General features: G+C 41.7%; 1 pseudogene; it reads right to left on the bottom strand.

Annotated features, from left to right (window-relative positions):
• Positions 1 to 396: 396 nt before the first annotated feature.
• On the bottom strand, positions 397 to 2,728 carry LOC127359877 (tripartite motif-containing protein 16-like protein; annotated as a pseudogene).
• Between the last annotated feature and the right edge of the window lie 3,187 nt (positions 2,729 to 5,915).

Raw genomic sequence — 5,915 nt, 5'->3', positions numbered from 1 at the left:
TTCACACTGGACAAAATGAGTCACCACAAGTTTTGAAGTTTAATCTGCACAACCAGTCCACGACTACACAATGTCTGTTGTCTCATGTGTGTCAGGACTCAACAAAACCTCTTCTCACACAAACTAGACCAAATGAATTGTGTCTTTTTCAGTCTGTGTAATCAATCTTGTTCATTGACTAAGTGCACAGACAAAAGTTGTTTTTTAAAGCAACAAGTGATTAAAAAAAACTCTTTCACTGTTTCAGTGGGGGAATTGGAAAAACAGACTTTTTATGAACATGAACACTGAACTTTTTGTTGTTTCAGGAGGAAAACTGCCTCAGTTATTTTCTCATTAGTTTCACAGTTTCTCCATCAGCTTTGTATGAGACCCTGGAATGAAGATAAAAGAAAATACTTTGTTCATGTTTGTTTATTCATGATGTAAAGCTTCAGTTTGTTCACAGATCCCATCAGTAAAGTCTGTTCAATGACTATTGTTCAATGAGTTCATGTACAGATTCACTTCATCCACACAATCAGTTTGTTCGAGCAGAACCTCTGCTATGTACAAGGAAACAATAAATGTGTATTGATTATGATCACGAAAATGTAATAAAATCTCCTTTTTTGTTGTGTTTTTGTTTACAAATGTACAAAATATCTACGATAAAGGAAGGTCTTGTGCTTTCTCTCACTCATGCAGTGGAAGAGAAACACCATAGAAATACATGAATACAAATATTCAATAAACATTTAGAGCACAGAGAAGTTTACATTTTAAATCAGAAAAATGTGAGTTCAGTTAAAGAAAAGTTGTTATGGGCAGTTGGAGCCTCCATGGCTAAACAGACACAGGAAGGACCGCCATCTAAACATTCACAGAACAACAAATGAGAAGATGTGAAAGTACCGCCCATAATGTTTGATTGACAGGTGATCTCTATGCAGTAAAGAAATACTACAACAATCAGCTCTCAGCAACAAAGAGGAAGAGAACATATGTTTCAGACTTAAAACTCAGAACTGAACTCCTAAATGACTTCTGCCTAATTGAGTTTACAGAACTCAGCAGAGACTCCATAATTGAAAAGCCAAAACCCAGCATAGAGAGGTTGAGTGAATGTGGTCTGGACTCTGTGGAGGAGAGTCATGGTTTTAGAGACACTGTAGAAGGACAGAGTACCTGCACTGTAATCCAGGTTCACTCCAACTCTGGAGGACTGAGGACCTGAGACTGGAGTTTGGACATTGTTGTACCAAAAGCTTTTACTGTTTTTGTCACATGCAAACGCCCAAGATTTGTTATTTTGTCCAAATCCACTCCACTTCTTGGTTCTGCTGATATTCTTGTATGCGACTGCTACATAACCTCCTTCCCCTGTCCACTCCACTTCCCAGTAACAACGTCCAGTCAGACTCTCTCTACTCAGGACCTGAAACCAATAAGTGAATCTGTCTGGGTCACTAAAATAAGACTGTTGTTGGCCCATGACTGTTGCTTTTCTGTTCCCCTCAGATAATAACAGACATCTGTGTGCTGTGTATGGATCCAGTGTGAGTTCACATGAATATTGTAAGAATCCAGCTCTGGTCTTGGGCTCTGGCTGTGGCAGTAAAACATCCACTTCAGTCACTGTCAGTGAGACGTTTGTCCATTTGTCCCTCAGAACGTCCTGTAGTTTATCACTGAGCTCTGAAACAGCCGCTGTCACATCCTCAAAGTACCTCAGAGGACGGATATTGATGCTGGATGTAGATTCACTGAGTGCTGACTGTGAGGGGTAGTTGTGTAGAAACTGGGTGTGGTCCTCTGTGTGTGACAGCTTCTTCATCTCAGCGTCTTTCCTCTTCAGCTCAGTGATCTCCTGCTCCAGCTTCTCCTGAAGCTCTTTGACTCGACTCACTTCAGTTTCCTGCTGGGATCTGACCTGCTGCTTCACATCGGAGCTTCTTTTCTCCATGAGACGGATCAGCTGAGTGAAGGTCTTCTCACTGTCCTCCACTGCTTTATCAGCCTGGATTCTCTGCTGGATGTTTAGTCGACTCACCTCGAGCTCTCTCTCTGCCTCTCAGTCCTTTCTGCTGCAGCTGAGACTGTGTCGTGGCCTTTATGTTCATCCATGGAGCAGAGATAACAGATACACTGCTGATCAGTACGGCAGAACATCTTCATCACCTCATCATGACATGTTCTCCTGGAGCTTCTTGGAGGGGTCCACCAGCTTGTGTTTCTTTAATGGAGTCACATCATAATGAGGCTGGAGGTGTTTCTCACAGTAAGAAACCAGACAGACCAGACAGGACTTGAGGGCTTTCAGTTTTCTCCCAGTGCAGAAATCACAGGACACATCTTCAGGTCCAGCATAGCAGAGATCAGCAGGAGCAGCTTGGAGTCCAGTCTTCTTCAGTTCCTCCACTAAATCCGCTAACAATGTGTTTTTCTTCAGGACAGGTCTCAGTGTGAACGTCTGCCTACACTGAGGGCAGCTGTAGATTTTCTTCTCATCTGCTTCATCCCAGAAGCTTGTAATACAGTTCATGCAGTAACTGTGTTGACAGGGAGTAGTTACCGGATCTTTTAATAGATCCAGACAGATCGAACAACGGAAGGTTTTCTGGTCCAGCTGATCTCCTTTCTGTGCCATTTCACCTCTCAGTAGCAACGGCTGCCTGAGTTTCACTTTCTTAGAACTGAAACTAGTTTGAGCTCTGATCTAAACAGCATGTGTTTCTGCAGCGAATGGGGGCCTGCCAGCTCTCACGCTGCACCACATGTTAGTTACACCCATCCTCTAACTGTAGATCTGAAGAGGAGGGAACAAGGAAATATGTGAACAGAGTGGGGCTTATTGTGTTTGAGAGCAGGAAGAAGAGGGACGTGTAATCGAGCTTGGATTCATTCCAGGAAGAGGAGCGGTTTGAGAGAGAAACTGTGTGTTTAAAACCCCAATTCTCATTTGAAAGTCCAATACTGATAATTGTTATTTATAATAATAAATATTATTATAATATTAAAATAATATAATTGATATCTTATATAAGGAGTACGGTCTAGACCTGCTCTATTTGGAAAAGTGTCCTGAGATAACCTCTGTTATGATTTAGCACTATACAAATAAAATTGAATTGAATTTAATTAGATATCTTCCTTACACCCTTCTAGGACCAACCTGAGTCATGCTAGTGGAAGAAAATGGTAAACTGATTAGATATCAGATTAACATTGCTCTGTTTCATCCAGACAGTCACTGAGCAACACGGTCAACATGCAAAGAAACATGTTGTTTTAATTAAAGTAATTAGTGATCATTATACAGTGTCTTGTCTCCGGGTCAACTTGTTAGCTAAGCTTTTCAGGCATTTATTGATTGTTTTAAGCAGAAAGACTAGAATATATTACAAAATCATATTAATTTGTATTTGTGTGTGAAATTATTTTATATTATATCATTTAGCAGCATTTTACTCACCAAAAATCCTAAATTATTTGTACACAAAATCCATCCTCCTTTCTTTCCTTAAGAGTTCAATTACTCTGTCGTACAGATAACCCGTGCATTTCAGTTCCACCAAGAAGTCCTTCTCTATTGCCATCGAGGCTAATGCTGAAAGTCGAGCCTGCCCTGTTGTATTTCTGGCATAACTTTTAATTCGCTTTAGGGCTGAAAATGTCCACTCGACAGAAGCAGTGGACACGAGGATGGTCACCACCAAACACACAAATGTGTACAGCTGCCCCATGCTCTCACTCAGATTTTTCTGCTGAAGGAAGTCAAGGAGATCACTGGGAGATTTTCCTGCAAAATCACCCATGGCATACATTAGAGTCAGTTCTGTTCACTGGCCTCATAGATTTCCGTATATCGGCTCTTCTCTCGCTCAACGGTGTCACAAAACTCCTTTACCCTTGCCAGACAAAACTGTACATCCAGTTTTTTGTTCTGTAGTATTGAAAAGAGCACGTATGAATACTCAGAAATACCATTAAATGTGTGAAGCAAAAAACAAAACTCAAAATCATCCAGATGTGCTTTAAATCCATCAGCACAGCACACAGAGTCCATCATCATACTCGTCATGATGCTCCAGAATGTGCTAAAACAGTTCACTTAGAGCATCTCTCTTCTCAAAGACTGTATTGATCACTCTGGATGTGTATTGCCACCGTGTTGGTGCCACTCGAGGGAGATGCCGCTGGCAGATTTCGTCCAGTATTTGCGTGCACCGAGGCGATCTAGAAATAAATGCAGCAAGGCCATTGAGGTGGGCGAAAAACTTCTTGCATTCTTTAAGCTTTGAGGCCCCCTGAGTCAGTACTAAATTGAGCCGATGTGCATAGCAGTGTATGAATAAAGCCAAGGGTGATCTCTCCTTAATTTTAGCCTGCACCCCATTTAATCCAGAAGACAATGACCGCTGCACCACCATAACACTGTGCCACGACTTTACCCACACATTCATTTTCCACCAAAAATCAGATGATAAGACCTGCAATGTCATCGGCTCGCTTCCCACTGGTAACATCTTCAAATCTGACCAACCGCTCCACACCTGTGCCCGTTACGTAACGCAGGACCAGTGCGAGCTGCGCTGCGTTACTCGCGGCTGTCGTCTCATCCACCATAACAGAGACAAACGGTGCTTCATTAACTTCCCTTCTGATCTCTTCTCCCATCACTTCAGCAATAGCAGTGATCAGGTCCTTTTGTATTTTGCCCGACGTCCCACTAAACACTTTATTAGTGGACAGGTGGTAATGTAGATCCGTGTTGCTCTCAGCAATGAGAGAAAGAAGCTCCACATAGTTTCCTCTGTTTGTGGATCCAGTGCTTTCATCGTGTCCCTGAAATTAAAGTTCCTGCTTGCCCCAAAAAATAACACAGTTTATCAGTCTTTGTAGGATTTCCCTATTTTTCTTCACCTTTTCGTTGTGGAGCTCCGTTTCCCTGCGCACTTGCTCGCTCAGCTGTTGATCCACTCTGGTTTCCCCAAAAGTTTTGGAAAGCACCGTTGCTTATAAGTGTCCGGGGGGTACCGCTCGTAGTTAGTGGACTGAAAGTGGCGGACAAATCCTTTTCCCGGTTGTGACAGGCTTGCTAGCTTCGGAGTTGCCCGACCTTTCTCAACGATGTCCAGCTTTTCTTGAAAAGTCCATCTTGAAAATGGCTTTGACAATATATCTGCAACCAAATCCATTTCTTCTCCGTTTAAACTTGCTCGTTTAGTTCACTACAAAATGCAGTTTGCTAGCTCTGGCAAGTACGCTCTCTGACTATCCAATCAAAGGGTGTGAACACGCTGACGTCACCGTACGCCTGCTAGAGGGCCTCGGTGTCGCCAACTCAAAATCTACAACAATCTGATCAACACTTATTTTATGCTACAGGGCCCGCAGGCCTGATTGTGAAGGCCTCCAGGCAGATTGCTTTGACCCTGGCAACAAATGATGGCTGAAATGTGATTGGTTAAATGCTTTAATGTGAAAATACACGTCTTGAAGCAGTTCAACCAGAGGAAAAGCTATGAAAGGAAGCAGACAGACCATTTGGAATTATTTAATAATAATTATAAAAAATATATAATTATTATATAAGTATTCATGGACAAAATATAATTATTTATATATTTTTAGAATGTATTATCAGTCTGTGATCAGATATTTCTTAGGCCAGCAGAGAAGGCCTTGCAGGCCCTGACAGCCTAACATTGAGCTCAATGTGATAGTTAACCTGCAATTTTGAATGTCACATCAGCATTTGCTGTTACATTCAATTATGATTAGTTATTGTTTACATAAATAATATCCCTAAACTATCCCTATATCCCAAAACCTCATTGTTATCAGAGTTTCTATGGTATGATACAGCAAGCATTTTCTGTTCTGTGTTTTATCTTTAGTTCACTACACAGAATCCACACTGTATCATCACA

Source organism: Dicentrarchus labrax, unplaced genomic scaffold, assembly GCF_905237075.1.
Source record: "Dicentrarchus labrax unplaced genomic scaffold, dlabrax2021, whole genome shotgun sequence".
Classification (NCBI taxonomy): Eukaryota; Metazoa; Chordata; class Actinopteri; family Moronidae; genus Dicentrarchus; species Dicentrarchus labrax.
The sequence above is the reverse complement of the archived record's forward strand: the minus strand, read 5'-3'. Positions and strand labels throughout refer to the sequence as shown.